General features: G+C 38.6%; 1 long non-coding RNA gene across 1 annotated transcript in view; it reads right to left on the reverse strand.

The window, feature by feature from the left end:
- Window positions 1-1,677: 1,677 nt before the first annotated feature.
- The window catches only part of LOC143127738 (uncharacterized), a 37,199-nt gene continuing 19,932 nt past the window's right edge, over window positions 1,678-18,944 (reverse strand). Inside the window, exons 2-4 of the long non-coding RNA XR_012987698.1 lie at window positions 7,963-7,990; window positions 5,848-6,296; window positions 1,678-5,109 (exon numbers count right to left, since the gene is read on the reverse strand). This is a non-coding gene — a long non-coding RNA (uncharacterized LOC143127738). The remainder of the gene's footprint in view (window positions 5,110-5,847; window positions 6,297-7,962; window positions 7,991-18,944) is intronic.

Consider the following 18,944-nt stretch of genomic DNA (forward strand, 5'->3'; position numbering starts at 1 on the left):
TTGCCTATGACTATAGCCTACCCTGAGGTCCCATTTAGAAGTGTCCACTCCATTTGCGCTTTCCGTGATTCACGCAGCTGCGTGAAATGTATTACTACTGATATGCAAAACTATTAACTTTTCGCCAAGAGGTGGCAGCTTAAGTCCGCTTGATACTGTTGGTTCCCAAAGGAGATTTTATTTGGGTCGCCAGCATAGCCTAGTGACAATATATATTGTGTAATAGGCCTAGCATAGGGCCTACCTTATATAGCTTATAGTCACGGTTTTGTCATAACTCCCTCTATGCATTTTTGCATTTAGAATAGCTCTGAAACCGGGGGGCGAACGTCGCAGAGAAGGCGCCAGTGCGTGGATATCTCAGTTACAAAATTAAACAATATTTCTATCGGGTGCCTACCATGGACTAGGCTGGGTGAATCCAGCCTGATCTGCTGGCGATTTCTTTTTCAATTTCTTTAAAGATTGAGCTTGGTCTGGCGAAAGGCAGACTAACCATGGACCTCACAGTTGCAAAATGCAAGGGAACATGAATCAGCCTATATTTGCACAAACAATAACGGACAGCAGCTCTTCAACTTGGCCCGTTAAAATGTGTATCTAGAGACGTATTTCATGAAGGCCCTTTTGGACATGTCAGTTATTTGCACCACTGGGTAAAACTGCATTTTGTTTTAGACTACTGGTATTTAATTTGAGCATTGACAATTAAGTTGAATATCATATGAACTAGATGACTAAACTCTTGCATATGTAGAAGAAGAAACATTCACAAAAATCCATGACATGACCTCTCTTCTTGATAGCTGTTGAAAACTGCATGGATCTGACAGGGATTGTTTTGTTTAATAATAATAATAATAAATAAATAAATAAATAAATACATTATGCTGCTACCTTCTGCTTTTCCCAAATACAATGTAGCCTACAGGTGTACCTTTCATCAGTCCAGTTGCAATGGATGGACTGTGATGAACTGCCCTACTTGTGATTGCCCTACTTGTGAACTGCCCTACTAAAGTTTAGTGATTGATTTGTAGTTTTTGTTTGGAGTTTGGTTTTTCTTTTATTTTTCCGATTTCTCCAGACTGGTATGTGCTCAGCTTCCAAGGTGGAAATAAAACCTTGCCTTTTGAGAAACCTCAACACTGTCTCCTATTTCCATCGCCGCAACGCCATCCCGATCACAATAACATTTGATAAATGAACCTTACATTTTTCAATGGCCATGGGTGTGTAGATTTGAACAAAATCTGATTTGGTTCTTAACGGGAGCATTTACTGCCTTAAAAATCCGATTTTGTTTACCATGCTCGGAGTTTGGTGCTGCACTGTAAAATGTCATTTGTTGACTTTACTTTACCGATTGCCTCAAATTTTTAAAGTAAAGTTGACAATCAATATTTAAGTTGTTATAGCTGAAAAGAAATGTGTTAGGACAACTCATATCATGGTAGTACACTTCAGTACAGTTAACTCAAAATCATTAGTTATTATGACTAAAAAAAATTAGTAGACTCAACTCATGTCATGGTAGTACAGTGAACTCAAAACTCTTCAGTTATTATGACTAGAAAAATGTTAGTAGAGTCAACTCATGTCATGGTAGTACAGTTAACTCAAAAATCATTAGTTATTATGACTAGAAAAATGTTAGTAGAGTCAACTCATGTCATGGTAGTACAGTGAACTCAAAAATCATTAGCTCCTTTCTCTAAGGAAATGTCAGTTCAGACAACTGAGTTATGTTCAGTTAGCAGTACTCGTTAAGACAAGTTATCCTTACAAGGCTAAGTGTTCTCAATACTAGGGAAATCTTAGGAAACCGATTGCCTTAAAATATTCAAGTAAACTTTACCCAAAAGTTTTAAGTTGTTGAAACAAAGAGAGACAACAGTTTGAATGAATCACTGAGACACTTTATTTGATCTAAACATATCAATAATGTGAACTGCAGACTCCATACAAAAAGGCTCAACAAAAGCTTAAGAAGGCTGTAAAACACTTAAAAAATTAAAGACCTCCATAAATAAAATGGAAAGAAATCTAGATGATCTTTAATGTCTCTGTGTGTGAGAGAGTGTGTGTGAGAGAGAATGAGAGTGTGTGTGTGTGTGAGAGAAAGAGAGAGAATGAGAGTGTGTGTGTGTGTGTGTGTGAGTGAGTGCGTCAATTTACTTGATCAATACATAATACACAAACAAAATACACAAACTGCACATCCGAAACAAAAGGCTCAACAAAAGCCTATGACCTTTAGTGTCTCTGTGTGTGAGAGAGTGCGTGTGTGTGTGAGAGAATGAGAGAGAGAGTGTGTGTGTGTGTGTGTGTGTGAGAGAGAATGAGAGTGTGTGTGTGTGTGTGTGTGTGTGTGTGTGAGTGAGTGCGTCAATTTACTTGATCAATATATAATACACAAACAAAATACATAAACTGCACATCCAAAACAAAAGGCTCAACAAAAGCTGAAGGCTGTAAAACATTTAAAACAAATTGAGACCTCCATCAATGTGTGTGTGTGTGTGTGTGTGTGTGTGTGTGTGTGTGTGTGTGTGTGTGTTCGAGCGAGCAAGTGTGTGTGTGAGAGTGAGTGAGAGGGTGAGAGAGTGTGTGACTTTACTTGATCGAAACATATCAATACAGTGAACTGCAGAAACAAAACAAAAGGCCCAACAAAAGCCTATAAACATTTAAAACAAATTGAAAGACCTGCATAATTGTGAGTGTGTGTGTGTGTGTGTTGAGTGAGTGAGTGAGTGCGAGAGAGTTAGTGAGTGAGTGTATGTGTGTGTGAGAGAGAGAATGAGAGTGTCTGAGTGAGTGAGTGTGTGTATGCTATTAAGTGAGTGCATCACTTTACTTTATCTAAACATATCAATACAGTTGTTATGGCACTCTGTCTTGTTACCAAATGTACCACATATGAGCTGTAGACACAGTAACTCTTGACGCGCATGAAATGTAATTCAGTTGTTCAGTCTTTACTTGGTATTTTCACAAATTACAATCCTCACACGGTAAGAGAACTTGCTCCCGTGTCTAGCGCAGCTCTCACTCCACTGACTCTGCACATGCTCTGTAGGCCTAAATCTAAGGGAGTGTCAACTAATACACTGTAGACTGTACATCAACATTCATTTTGTGCATATTATGAATTATACACATAAACAATCAATCAATCAATTAAACTATGCATTACACAAAATATAAATTATTAACATAAATGGAGCATATTGTGTATTATGTATCACTTCTGCTTTATGGCTCTTACAACAGTGAACTGTAGATCCAACAAAAGGCTCTACAAAAGCCTATGAACATTTAAAACAAATTGTATAATTGTGTGTGTGTGTGTGTTGAGTGAGTGAGTGAGCGAGCGTGTGTGTACGTTGAGTGAGTGCGAGAGAGCGAGCGTGTGTGTGTGTTGAGTTTGTGAGTGAGTGTGAGAGCAAGTGAGTGTGTGTGTGTTGAGTGAGTGCGAGAGAGTGAGCGAGTGTGTGTGTTGAGTGAATGAGAGCGAGTGAGTGTGTGTGTGTGTGTTGAGTGAGTGAGTGTGAGAGAGTGAGTGAGTGAGTGTGAGCAAGCGTGTGTGTGTAGTGAGTGAGTGTGTGTGTGTGTTAAGTGAGTGAGTGAGTGAATGAGTGCAAGTGAGTGTGTGTGTGTGTGTTGAGTGAGTGAGTGCGATAGAGCGAGTGTGTGTGTGTGTGTTGAGTGAGTGAGTGTGTGTGTGTGTGTTGAGTTTGTGAGTGAGTGCACGCATATGTGTGCGTGTGTTGAGGAAGAGCGAGCGAGCGTGTGTGTGTTGAGTGAGTGCAAGAGAGTGAGTGTGAGAGTGTGAGTGTATGTGTTGAGTTTGTGAGTGAGTGCGCGAGCGTGTGTGTTGAGTGAGTGAGTGTGAGAGAGAGAGCGTGAGTGCACGCACACATGTGTGTGTGTTTAGTGAGAGCGTGTGTGTGTGTTGAGTGAGTGAGTGAGTGCGAGCGTGTGTGTGTAGTGAGTGAGTGTGTGTGTGTGTTGAGTGAGTGAATGAGTGCGAGTGAGTGTGTGTGTGTTGAGTGAGTGCGAGAGAAAGAACGAGCGAGCGTGTGTGTGTGTGTTGAGTGAGTGAGTGAGTGCGAGCGAGCGTGTGTGTGTAGTGAGTGAGTGAATGAGTGCGAGTGAGTGTGTGTGTGTGTTGAGTGAGTGAGTACAAGAGAGCGAGTGTGTGTGTGTTGAGTGAGTGAGTGAGTGTGTGTTGAGTTTGTGAGTGAGTGCACGCACACGTGTGTGTGTTGAGTGAGAGCGTGTTTGTGTGTGTGTGTTGAGTGAGTGCGAGAGAGCAAGTGAGTGTGTGTGTTTTGAGTGAGTGCAAGAGAGTGAGTGCGAGAGTGTGGGTGGGTGAGTGAGTGAGAGTGTGTGTGTGTGTGTGTTGAGTTTGTGAGTGAGTGAGTGTGCGCGTGTGTTGAGTGAGTGAGTGCGAGAGAGAGAGCGAGCGAGCGTGTGTGTTGAGTGAGTGCGAGAGAGCGAGTGTGTGTGTGTTGAGTGAGTGAGTGCGAGAGAGAGCGAGTGAGTGTGTGTTGAGTGAGTGAGTTTGAGAGAGAGCGAGTGAGTGTGTGTTGAGTGAGTGAGTTTGAGAGAGAGCGAGTGAGTGTGTGTTGAGTGAGTGAGTGTGAGAGAGCGAGTGAGTGTGTGTTGAGTGAGTGCAAGAGAGAAAGCGAGTGCACGCACCGTGTGTGTGTGTGTGTGTTGAGTGAGTGCGAGAGAGCGAGTGTGAGAGTGTGTGTGTGTGAAAAACAAAGAACTTCACTACTCACTGCACAGAAGATTTTTGAGAGATTGAATTTTGGGTTTTAAAGATTTGTGACCCAGTGAAAGTAGAACTCTTTGGATAAAGTCCATCGTGTTCTTAAGCTGTTCGGGGTACTTCAAATTCAGGGCATAAATGAGCCCGAACAGTTGGCACAATGCCGCTGGAAGATTTTCCAGATCATCCATGACAATTGTGCCCTCTCAAATGAGGGCAGTTGCTGAAGGCTCTAGATTGAACGAGTCAGGAAGAGGTGGGGTATCTTCAGGGATTACTGTTAGGATCCCAATGGAGGTGTTGGCCAGGTCCGGTTCATCACAGTCCTAAAAACACAACTACATGAGATATTACACAATTCCTCATTGATATACAATCTTGCATTTAGGTAGAAAACACAAAACAGCCACTTTAGAAAAGAGGGTGATAGGTAGTCTTGATCAGGACCAATTGAGGGTCTCTCACAGCTGCTCACATTTACATCTAAAGAGGCTTTGGCTGGTAACAACAGTTAGCTATTCTGCAATGTAAAGACACAAACCATGCACTCTATTGACAGTTCGGTAAAATGGATACGCCATATTCAATAGGGAAACAACATGTGAGAAGAAAAAAATACCTACAATTCTAGTTCAGTATTTTAAGTATTGCAATTAGCTTGCTCATAGAGGAAATTATTAGAAGCCCTACAGTTATAACCAGACAGATGAAGATGTTTTATTACATTGCAGAATAGCTGCTTGTGGTCACCAGCCAAAAAGGCTTTGCTGTTGTCACAGAGGAAAGTTCACAACATTTTTTAAGACAACGTTTTTACTAGTAAGTCGCCATTGTAAAAATTTGATCCTTAAAATTTGATCCCATAAGCAATTTGATCCTTGAAATTTGATCCTATAAGCATAACCTATGCATTACACATTGTACTGTATAGTTTGCATTGCATGTCGAAATTGCATATGGCATATATGAAAATAATAGGCAACTTTTATGACACTGTTGTTCCCGAATTTGGAGGTGTTGTGACCCCTCTCGGCCACTGTAAATTAGGACCTCAAACTACTTACAAAGCATGTCTTGAAGAAATCTTTGTTCTCCTCTCCAAGGAGTATGGGAAGGCCGCGGAGGACTGCCGTTCACTTTGCAGTAATATCTGTATTCTGATAGATAATTTTATACATAGCACCCATAAATGGTCAAGGACCACCAATTAACAGCTCTGCATATTGTAGCAGGGCAAGAATGAACTGAAGGCAGGAATGAAGTGAAAACCCGACAACGCGGGTGTGTTTATTTTTTGTTCCACACTGTGTTAGCTTGGTGGGTGCAAGTGAAGGCCCCTCGTCGTGGTCCGGTGCGTGGGGAGAAAGTTCTTGGGGAAATCAGCCAGGCAGGCAAGGTGCAGATGAGGGGCTCACCACTGTGGAGAGGAAGGGAGACTAGAGGTCACCACTGTACGCAAGCTTCGGCCAGTCGGGGCTCCAGTCGTCTGGGGGTCGTCTTTTTTAGGCGCCTTCTGTGGAAAACAGATATGGGAGTGAGGGTAAGAAAATCCAGAACTCCCCTCTCCTCGAGGGCGCTGCTCCTTTTGTGCTCGGACAAACGAGGGCGAATGCGATGCAGGTGTGGGTGGCGATGATTGACTGCCAGCCGTGCCTTGTTGAAGCCGTTTGCGTTGGCCATGTGCTTCTGTTGACAAACCCCGTGTGAGCCCGGCATGACACCGACTTGAGGGCCGTCTGGTCACAATTAGGGGTTTGCACGGCGTGTCATCAGATTTGGACGTTGTCATATTGGAGATACTCGCCTCATTAGAAAGCATTAGGCACTGAAGTAAATCCCTAACATCGTCAAGGAAAATGGTTAATTATTGCCGTGTTTTAGGTTGTACCAATAGGTCAGACTGAGAAAAACATCTGGTGTAGGTATCGACTTCCAAAAGTTATTAAAAAACCAGGGAGAAAGGAGAATAATGCCAGAAGTTATCAGAGGAATGGGGGCGCTTGTGGTTGAACTTGATACTTCGTCTCCCTCACCCAACTCATATGGATCTGCGCTGCCAATAAACTGTAATTTCTCGAAACATCGCACATTTTCTTGTGGTCCAAGTCCTGCCCTATATGCCTTTGCATCTTAGACGCGTTTTGATGAGCTTTTCTGTTGTTTAGACACGGCTACAATCAGAGGCGATTCTAGAGTCTGTGGGGGCCCCAAGCAAAAATTCCAAGGGGGCCCTACTGACAAGTGTTATCACCCTTATGTTATACCACCATTAGGTTATTATGTTAAATAACCTATAAATAACAAATTGGGATGCCATGCCTTGAATTGGATGCCATGCAGGAATTTGCTAGGATCTCAAAACCGGATTATGAACATGCTTTGCCATAGAGAAACAAACACATGATAGCGTTATAAACATTTGCCAAAAAAACAGACAAAATGTGGGGTAAGTCCAACTATATGAAGTTAGTATTTTGCTGTCACTTCATCTGTTTTATAACCCAGAAGGAAGTACTTGGTATCAAATGATAGCTCTGTGTCTCCTCTTTCATCTGACATAGGTGGCATATCTATCCGATCACGGGTCCGAGTAATTCAAACGAGAGTAATGGGTGTGCAACGTTGGTTTGTGTACATGACGTTATTATTTTGCAGTCACTTCGTCTGTTTTTATAAGCCAGAAGGATCGATATAAATGATACCAATGGATAACCCTGTGTCTCCTCTTTCATTTGATATGCTTGCCATATCTATGCGATCACGGGTTCACGAGTAATTCAAACGAGAGTAATGGGTGCGCAGGTGAACGCAGAGAAGTAGACTGTAAATATGATGCAATTTGATTTAATTTCATGATTTTCTTTATTTTTATACTTGATCGCACAGACAAGTGTGTGATCTCGTTGGAAAGCCCCACTTCTGCTCTGTCACGCAATAAAGGTTTCATCTCGCTGCGATGAACTGTTCCGGAGCAATGTAACAGAGAAGAAAGGGTGTGTTTTTTGACGCACTTTGCGTCAATCGGGTTCTAAGGGTTAAAAGTTCTGGGATGAGGGAGATTTCTCCCCCGGGAATTTTTTTAAAATTCTGGTTGCTAAACACACTATTTAAACGCAGTTTGGGAAGGACAGGAATACCGTTACAGAGCAGGGGCTCTGGCTCAAATTAGGTGAACATACCTTATGCGCATTAACTTCACTGCCCAACCTGCGAAAAAGGGAAAGAAAAAAACAAGTTTATGTCGCAATTTGCGATAGAGAAAAACACAGTTATGGTAATCTACTAACAATAACGATTTGCTCACAACACTCTAAATACATTGCACTGCTGTTTTGGTTTTCCCAAACTTTTAGATGACAAGCCTACGCACTAACCCTACTCATCATGACGCGCCTTAGCCCCAAAAAGGTTGAGAACCTCTGCTCTACGCATTAACTGAATCCTTGTTCCAAACAGTGCTTTATTTTTTTAAAAGGAAGGAAAAGCAAAGAGGAAAGCAAACAATTCAACATTTTAAACATGTGTAGACCGTGACCCTAGAGGACAATCTCTCGCTGCTGTCAGTGTCAGACTGCTAAGAACAGTGCGTCTTTTAACGTTACGGTTAAACGCCTGAAAAATATGAAGCTGCTGCTGTTGTTTTCTTTTCATGACTGAATGATTTAGGCTATTATCCTATAATTGAATGGAACGTTGTGTTTTTAAGCGTCAGAATTGACCCATGCAAAGCCACGCCACACAGGCCAAGGCATGGCAATGCTACGTTTTCATATTTTATAGTCTATGATTTCCATGCACACCATATTCCGGTTTTATTCGGAATAATGCCAATATTCAGATTGCACATGAGTCAATAAATATAGGCTAGTTGTCACACAAGTGTTTTTTATTGTTGTAGGCTAATATTGAATGATTTCATAAATAAAGCTGTGAAAAAAATGTAGGCACAGTGCGTACAGGATTACGCCTGCCGGTGCCACTGGATGCCTATACTGAGGCCTATAGCTTTCTCTTGTGTCTTCTCTTAATGTTTTCTCTTAGGGGCCCCACTTAGCCGCACACTACTAGGACCCGCATTTTCAGGAGTTGCTAAACTAGCCATGCTTACTTTGCTATACTTTTACACCACTTGTATTCTCCCTAACAGCACCGCTCATAATTGCTCGCGCATGACACTCCCATGACATCCCCCAACAGGACACAACCCATGACCAACACATCCGTGTACACCCCATGGAGGTATTATATATAACTGGAGTGAGTGACTAAGTCCCGCCCCCATTCATTTCAATGGCCCATGCTAGGCTAGCTACTTCAGCCAAAAAAACATGAAATTGACCGCAGCCATCTTTACGAAAATGGCGTTTCATGGATGTCGTTTCCGGCACCAGCTAGAATTAGCCTATTAGATTCCACGTTACAGACGGAGACAACGTAAGGTACAACGGTATGTCGTTGATGAAGATTGGACATTCCCTCAGAGGAAAAGAAGTTGTTCGGGAACGCGCTTCACCTCGTTATAAGCGCAAATTCATTTAATTGGTTGGGATAACATTTTGGGAATGGTGGTAAAGTTTGCCCTAGCTGTCTCTGAAGTCCTAGGTTATTTAATGTGATGTTCATATGTGATAATAAACGATGCGAATCAATATTGTGTCACTTTAGGCTTCACAAATAATGATCCCTAAATACTATTTGGACAGGTTGTAGCCTAGGCCTATTACGCAATAGGCTATCCAACGAAAATGACTATTAATTAAGTAGACATGGTATGTAAGAAACGTGTGGATAGTTGGGATTTTTGCTGCACCCAGTGTGAATTTGCAGCTTGTTAAGCCTAGGCTACATTTGCAGGCAGACAAAATGAAGCCAACGCAAGTTAAACTTCCGATAGAAGCGCACATCCCTCGGGTATTGTGGTTCGAGCAGGCATAGAGTCTGCAACTGTTGTTGGACATTTGGCTTTTGCCTCGACTGGCAGCCTGAACATTTAAATCAAATGCATAGCCTAATCATGTCAATGTTGCAAGAAAGCAAACGAAATAAGTCATTGACATTTGTTTCGTTTTAAATCACTTGGGGAGACAGGTTATGATCCAGACGTTGCGTTCTACAGAACTACAGCCCGTGCGTTTTAAAATAGTCTTCATACACAACGCAATGAGTAGGCTAATAATTGGATATAGGTCATTGCTATGCATCTGCCAAAGTGTATGGTCATAGTCAGTTACTTTAAGGTAATTACTTGGCACCCCGCATATACGGCAAATAATAGCCTAATATGACAACATTAACATTTTTCTTTTATTTACCACAAAGTCCGGTAATACAGCCTAAACCATGTAGGCATTAAGTCAAGTATCAGTAGCCTTATCCAAGTAGTTAGTTGTTTTATTTGTCGTCTTCCAGAAATGCAAACCAACATGGACGCGCGAGGACACTCGTGCCCAACACTAAACTCGTGCATGAGCTGTCATCTACCAATCAGCATGTAAAAACTGGTGCCGGAAGTTGCAACCATGTAACGCCATGTTTTCAAAAATGTCGGCGGCCAAATGCCATGCTAAGTGGCTGAAGCTAACCCTTCAAATCCTGACCCCCTGGTACACCCCCACACCCCTGTACACACGCACACATGTACACACACCCATGCACACCCCCACCCATGCACACACACACACACCACACACACACACACACACAAGCCCCGACCCAGCCAAAAAAATCCACAAAATGAACTAGAAAAGCATTTTTTTATTTTGAAAATGCCAATTTTTGGCAGAGGAAGCAGTTGAACAGGATGTGTAGTCTTAATAGGGCCAGTTTGTATGCTTAAAGCCTGAGACTGGCAGTTGATCCAGGTGGCCTGAACACCTGCCATAGGATTCTAATTGCTGTGATGTCATAAAGGGCAATGTTAAGCAATGGGGAAATTTTGATAGTTTTTAATTAATAGTTTAAAAAGTATAAAAGTTACAAAGATGAAAAATACATAGCACTCTTATCCCAAGTAAGACCTATGTAACAAAGTTTGAATGAAGTTTCTACGTTAAACGGTTGAAGCTGCATTAAACGCGTTAGCGGAAGAATAAGAATAAGAACTAGAAAAGCATTTCCTGAAGGAAATACAGTGCATGAAAATGCAAAAATATGATGAGTTCATATGGTTAAATTATTTGCTTAGTAGATAAGGTTTAATATAGTTGGAATGACTGAACAGTTAAATAGGTTAATAATTGAAATGGTTAAATTATTTAGGCAGATAGCTGACGATAACTAACAGTTGGAATGGCTCCAATGTTTGCTAGTAGTTATGCTAACTATGTTAATAAAGATAATAATGTTAACCAAGTTACTATGCTAACTAACATGCTAACAATGTTAAAATGTTAACTATGCTAACCATATGACTTAGCTAACCTAGCTAATCATTTTTATTAGTTATAATAACTATGCTAATTAGCATGCTAACTATGCTAACCATGTGACTTAGCTAACTTAGCTAATCATTTTTAGCAGTTTTACTAAAAATGCTAACTAGCATGTTAACATGCTAGCATGCTAACTATGCTAACCATGTGACTTAGCTAAATTAGCTAATCATTTTTAGCAGTTTTGCAAAAAATGCTAACTAACATGCTAACATGCTAGCATGATAACTATGCTAACCATGTGACTTAGCTAACTTAGCTAATCATTTTTAGCAGTTTTGTAATAAATGCTAACTAGCATGCTAACATATTAGCATGCTAACTATGTGACTTAGCTAACTTAGTTAATCATTTTTAGCAGTTTTATAAAAAATGCTAACTAGCATGCTAACATGCTAGCATGCTAACTACGCTAACCATGTGACTTAGCTAACTTAGCTAATCATTTTTAGAAGTTTTGCTAAAAATGCTAACTAGCATGCTAACATGCTAGCATGCTAACTATGCTAACCATGTGACTTAGCTAACTTAGCTAATCATTTTTAGCAGTTTTGCTAAAAATGCTAACTAGCATGTTAACATGCTAGCATGCTAACTATGCTAACCAAGTTACTTAGCTAACTTAGCTAACTAGCTACAGTGGGTAGGAGTCATAGTTGATGACAAGTAACAGTTACAATGGCTGAACAGTTAAAAAGTTCAGTAGTTTAAAGGGTTAAATTGTTTAACAGTGAAATATTGTAGTGAGGACTTTTATTTTGAAACAGTTTTTGGCAGAGGAAGTAGTTGAACAGGATGTGTAGTCTTAATAGGGCCAGTTTGTATGCTTAAAGCTTGAGAATGGCAGTTGGGCCAGCTGGCCTGAACACCTGCCATAAGATTCTAATTGCTGTGATGTCATAAAGGGCAATGTTAAGTCAATGGGAACATTTTGATAGTTTTTAATTAATAGTTTAAAAAGTATAAAAGTTACAAAGTTGAAAAATACAAAGCCCACATGTCCTAATTAAGACCTACGCGTCAATGTTTGAATGAAGTTTCTACGTTAAACGGTTGAAGCTGCATTAACTGCGTTAGAAGAAGAGGAATAATAAGAACTAGAAAAGCATTTCCTGAAGGAAATACAGTGCATGAAAATGCAAAAAATATGATGTAAAATATCATACAGAGTAAAAACAAACTATATTGGTTGCTAGGTAGATGAGGTTTAATATAGTTGGAGTGACTGAACAGTTAAATAGGTGGATAGTTTATATGGTTAAATGATTTGCTTGGAAGATAAGGTTTAATATAGTTGGAATGATTGAACGGTTAAATAGGTGGACAATACTTAACTTAGTTAACTTAGCTAATGCATTTTTAGTAGTTAGCAATGCTAACATGCTAACTATGTTAACCATGTGACTAAGCTAATCTAGCTAATCATTTTTAGCAGTTTTGCTAACTATGCCAATTAGCATGCTAACATGTTAGCATGCTAACTATGCTAACCATGTGACTTAGCTAACTTAGCTAATCATTTTTAGCAGTTTTGTAAAAAATGCTAACTAGCATGCTAACATGCTAGCATGCTAACTATGCTAACCATGTGACTTAGCTAACTTAGCTAATCATTTTTAGCAGTTTTGTAAAAAATGCTAACTAGCATGCTAACATGTTAGTATGCTAACTATGCTAACCATGTGACTTAGCTAACTTAGCTAATCATTTTTAGCAGTTTTGTAAAAAATGCTAACTAGCATGCTAACATGCTAGCATGCTAACTATGCTAACCATGTGACTTAGCTAACTTAGCTAATCATTTTTAGCAGTTTTGTAAAAAATGCTAACTAGCATGCTAACATGCTAGCATGCTAACTATGCTAACCATGTGACTTAGCTAACTTAGCTAATCATTTTTAGCAGTTTTGTAAAAAATGCTAACTAGCATGCTAACATGCTAGCATGCTAACATGTTAGCATGCTAACTATGCTAACCATGCTAACTAGCTACAGTGGGTAGGAGTCATAGTTGATGACAAGTAACAGTTACAATGGCTGAACAGTTAAAAAGTTCAGTAGTTTAAAGGGTTAAATTGTTTAACAGTGAAATATTGTAGTGAGGACTTTTATTTTGAAACAGTTTTTGGCAGAGGAAGCAGTTGAACAGGATGTGTAGTCTTAATAGGGCCAGTTTGTATGCTTAAAGCCTGAGAATGGCAGTTGAAACAGATGGCCGAACACCTGCCACAGGATTCTATTTGCTGTGATGTCATAAAGGGCAATGTTAAGTCAATGGGAACATTTTGATAGTTTTTAATTAATAGTTTAAAAAGTATAAAAGTTACAAAGTTGAAAAATACAAAGCCCACATGTGTGCGCTCCTCAGACGAACGACGTCTAGCTCTACCTCCGGTACGCTCAGGCCAATCCAAACTTTTCTCATCTGTTGTTCCTCGCTGGTGGAACACACTGCCAGTTCCTACAAGGGCAGGGACATCCCTCTCCATTTTCAAAAAACTCCTGAAGACCCAGCTCTTTAGAGAACATCTCCTCTCATAGCAACACTTACAACAAGTCTTGCTGATCCTAGCACTCACCAGCCGTCTTAAACTGACACGTAACTGTTAAAAACAGCACTCACTGATGCACTTATTCTTACTGTACTCTAATGTTTTTTAAATTGTCCTAATATTGTTGAGAATTGCTCTAAACTTAAACTGTTTACCATGTTGTTAGTCGCTTTGGCTAAAAATGCGTCAGCCAAATGTAATGTAATGTAATGTAATGTTATGTCCTAATTAAGACCTACGCGTCAATGTTTGAATGAAGTTTCTACGTTAAACGGTTGAAGCTGCATTAACTGCGTTAGAAGAAGAGGAATAATAAGAACTAGAAAAGCATTTCCTGAAGGAAATACAGTGCATGAAAATGCAAAAAATATGATGTAAAATATCATACAGAGTAAAAACAAACTATATTGGTTGCTAGGTAGATGAGGTTTAATATAGTTGGAGTGACTGAACAGTTAAATAGGTGGATAGTTTATATGGTTAAATGATTTGCTTGGAAGATAAGGTTTAATATAGTTGGAATGATTGAACGGTTAAATAGGTGGACAATACTTAACTTAGTTAACTTAGCTAATGCATTTTTAGTAGTTAGCAATGCTAACATGCTAACTATGTTAACCATGTGACTAAGCTAATCTAGCTAATCATTTTTAGCAGTTTTGCTAACTATGCCAATTAGCATGCTAACATGTTAGCATGCTAACTATGCTAACCATGTGACTTAGCTAACTTAGCTAATCATTTTTAGCAGTTTTGTAAAAAATGCTAACTAGCATGCTAACATGCTAGCATGCTAACTATGCTAACCATGTGACTTAGCTAACTTAGCTAATCATTTTTAGCAGTTTTGTAAAAAATGCTAACTAGCATGCTAACATGCTAGCATGCTAACATGTTAGCATGCTAACTATGCTAACCATGCTAACTAGCTACAGTGGGTAGGAGTCATAGTTGATGACAAGTAACAGTTACAATGGCTGAACAGTTAAAAAGTTCAGTAGTTTAAAGGGTTAAATTGTTTAACAGTGAAATATTGTAGTGAGGACTTTTATTTTGAAACAGTTTTTGGCAGAGGAAGCAGTTGAACAGGATGTGTAGTCTTAATAGGGCCAGTTTGTATGCTTAAAGCCTGAGAATGGCAGTTGGGCCAGCTGGCCTGAACACCTGCCATAAGATTCTAATTGCTGTGATGTCATAAAGGGCAATGTTAAGTCAATGGGAAAATTTTGATAGTTTTTAATTAATAGTTTAAAAAGTATAAAAGTTACAAAGTTGAAAAATACAAAGCCCACATGTCCTAATTAAGACCTACGCGTCAATGTTTGAATGAAGTTTCTACGTTAAACGGTTGAAGCTGCATTAACTGCGTTAGAAGAAGAGGAATAATAAGAACTAGAAAAGCATTTCCTGAAGGAAATACAGTGCATGAAAATGCAACAAATATGATGTAAAATATCATACAGAGTAAAAACAAACTATATTGGTTGCTAGGTAGATGAGGTTTAATATAGTTGGAGTGACTGAACAGTTAAATAGGTGGATAGTTTATATGGTTAAATGATTTGCTTGGTAGATAAGGTTTTATATAGTTGGAATGATTGAACGGTTAAATAGGTGGATAATACTTAACTAAGTTAACTTAGCTAATTTTTTCATTTTTAGTAGTTATGCTAACTAGCATGTTAGCAATGCTAACTATGTTAACCATGTGACTTAGCTAACCTAGCTAATCATTTTTAGCAGTTTTGCTAACTATGTTAACTAGCATGCTAACATGCTAGCATATTAACTATGCTAACCATTTTACTTAGCTAACTTAGCTAATCATTTTTAGCAGTTTTGCTAAAAAAGCTAACTAATATGTTAACATGCTAACTATGCTAACCATGTGACTTAGCTAACTTAGCTAATCATTTTTAGCAGTTGTGCTAAAAATGCTAACTAGCATGCTAACATGCTAGCATGCTAACTATGTGAACCATGTGACTTAGCTAACTTAGCTAATCATTTTTAGCAGTTTTCCTAAAAATGCTAACTAGCATGCTAACATGCTAGTATGCTAACTATGTTAACCATGTGACTTAGCTAACTTAGCTAATCATTTTTAGCAGTTGTGCTAAAAATGCTAACTAGCATGCTAACATGCTAGCATGCTAACTATGTGAACCATGTGACTTAGCTAACTTAGCTAATCATTTTTAGCAGTTTTGTAAAAAATGCTAACTAGCATGCTAACATGCTAGCATGCTAACTATGTTAACCATGTGACTTAGCTAACTTAGCTAATCATTTTTAGCAGTTTTGTAAAAATGCTAACTAGCATGCTAACATGCTAGCATGCTAACTATGCTAACCATATTATTTAGCTAACATAGCTAATCATTTTTAGCAGTTTTGTTAAAAATGCTAACTAGCATGCTAACATGCTAGCATGCTAACTATGCTAACCATGTGACTTAGCTAACTTAGCTAATCGTTTTTAGCAGTTTTGCTAAAAATGCTAACTAGCATGCTAACTAGCATGCTAACATGCTAGCATGCTAACTATGTTAACCAAGTTACTTAGCTAACTTAGCTAACTAGCTACAGTGGGTAGGAGTCATAGTTGATGACAAGTAACAGTTACAATGGCTGAACAGTTAAAAAGTTCAGTAGTTTAAAGGGTTAAATTGTTTAACAGTGAAATATTGTAGTGAGGACTTTTATTTTGAAACAGTTTTTGGCAGAGGAAGCAGTTGAACAGGATGTGTAGTCTTAATAGGGCCAGTTTGTATGCTTAAAGCCTGAGACTGGCAGTTGAAACAGGTGGCCGAAACACCTGCCACAGGATTCTAATTGCTGTGATGTCATAAAGGGCAATGTTAAGTCAATGGGGAAATTTTGATAGTTTTTAATTAATAGTTTAAAAAGTATGAAAGTTACAAAGTTGAAAAATACATAGCACCCATGTCCTAAGTAAGACCTACGTAACATAGTTTGAATGAAGTTTCTACGTTAAACGGTTGAAGCTGCATTAAACGCGTTAGAAGAAGAATAAGAACTAGAAAAGCATTTCCTGAAGGAAATACAGTGCATGAAAATGCAAAAATATGATGAGTTCATATGGTTAAATTATTTGCTTGGTAGATAAGGTTTACTATAGTTGGAATGACTGAACAGTTAAATAGGTTGATAATTGAAATGGTTAAATTATTTAGGCAGATAGTTGACGATAACTAACAGTTGGAATGGCTCCAATGTTTGCTAGAGGTTATGCTAACTATGTTAAAGATAATAATGGTAACCAAGTAACTATGCTAACTAGCATGCTAACAATATTAAAATGTTAACTATGCTAACCATATGACTTAGCTAACCTAGCTAATAATTTTTATTAGTTATGATAACTATGCTAATTAGCATGCTAACATGCTAATTATGTTAACCATGTGACTTAGCTAACTTCGCTAATCATTTTTAACAGTAATGCTAACTAGCATGTTAACGTGCTAGCCTGTTAACTATGCTAACCATGTGACTTAGCTAACTTAGCTAATCATTTTTAGCAGTTTTTAAAAAAATGCTAACTAGCATGCTAACATATTAGCATGCTAACTATGCTAACCATGTGACTTAGCTAACTTAGCTAATCATTTTTAGCAGTTTTATAAAAAATGCTAACTAGCATGCTAACATGTTAGCATGCTAACTATGCTAACCATGTGACTTAGCTAACTTAGCTAATCATTTTTAGCAGTTTTGCAAAAAATGTGAACTAGCATGCTAACATGTTAGCATGCTAACTATGCTAACCATGTGACTTAGCTAACTTAGCTAATCATTTTTAGCAGTTTTTAAAAAAATGCTAACTAGCATGCTAACATATTAGCATGCTAACTATGCTAACCATGTGACTTAGCTAATCATTTTTAGCAGTTTTGCAAAAAATGCTAACTAGCATGCTAACATGTTAGCATGCTAACTATGCTAACCATGTGACTTAGCTAACTTAGCTAATCATTTTTAGCAGTTTTGTAAAAAATGCTAACTAGCATGCTAACATGCTAGCATGCTAACTATGCTAACCATGTGACTTAGCTAACTTAGCTAATCATTTTTAGCAGTTTTGCAAAAAATGCTAACTAGCATGCTAACATGTTAGCATGCTAACTATGCTAACCATGTGACTTAGCTAACTTAGCTAATCATTTTTAGCAGTTTTGCAAAAAATGCTAACTAGCATGCTAACATGTTAGCATGCTAACTATGCTAACCATGTGACTTAGCTAACTTAGCTAATCATTTTTAGCAGTTTTGTAAAAAATGCTAACTAGCATGCTAACATGCTAGCATGCTAACTATGCTAACCATGTGACTTAGCTAACTTAGCTAATCATTTTTAGCAGTTTTGCAAAAAATGCTAACTAGCATGCTAACATGTTAGCATGCTAACTATGCTAACCATGTGACTTAGCTAACTTAGCTAATCATTTTTAGCAGTTTTGCTAAAAATGCTAACTAGCATGCTAACATGCTAGCATGCTAACATGCTAACTATGCTAACCATGCTAACTAGCTACAGTGGGTAAGAGTCATAGTTGATGACAAGTAACAGTTACAATGGCTGAACAGTTAAAAAGTTCAGTAGTTTAAAGGGTTAAATTGTTTAACAGTGAAATATTGTAGTGAGGACTTTTATTTTGAAACAGTTTTTGGCAGAGGAAGCAGTTGAACAGGATGTGTAGTCTTAATAGGGCCAGTTTGTATGCTTAAAGCCTGAAAGTGGCAGTTGATCGATCCAGGTGGCCCGAACACCTGCCACAGGATTCTAATTGCTGTGATGTCATAAAGGGCAATGTTAAGTCAATGGGGAAATTTTGATAGTTTTTAATTAATAGTTTAAAAAGTATAAAAGTTACAAAGATGAAAAATACATAGCACTCTTATCCCAAGTAAGACCTACGTAACAAAGTTTGAATGAAGTTTCTACGTTAAATGGTTGAAGCTGCATTAAATGCGTTAGAAGAAGAAGAAGAATAAGAAGAAGCCTAGGAAGAACAGTACAGTGCATTTTCATGCACTGTAATAAGCATAAGAATAAGAAGCCTAGGAAGAACAGTACAGTGCATTTTCATGCACTGTAATAAGAAGCCTAGGAAGAACAGTACAGTGCATTTTCATGCACTGTAATAATAAAAT

The sequence above is a fragment of the Alosa pseudoharengus genome, unplaced genomic scaffold, assembly GCF_046254945.1.
Source record: "Alosa pseudoharengus isolate Yale_2024_CS ecotype anadromous, Long Island Sound unplaced genomic scaffold, YU_APseudo_1.1 YU_APseudo_1.1_scf_17, whole genome shotgun sequence".
NCBI lineage: Eukaryota > Metazoa > Chordata > Actinopteri > Clupeiformes > Clupeidae > Alosa > Alosa pseudoharengus.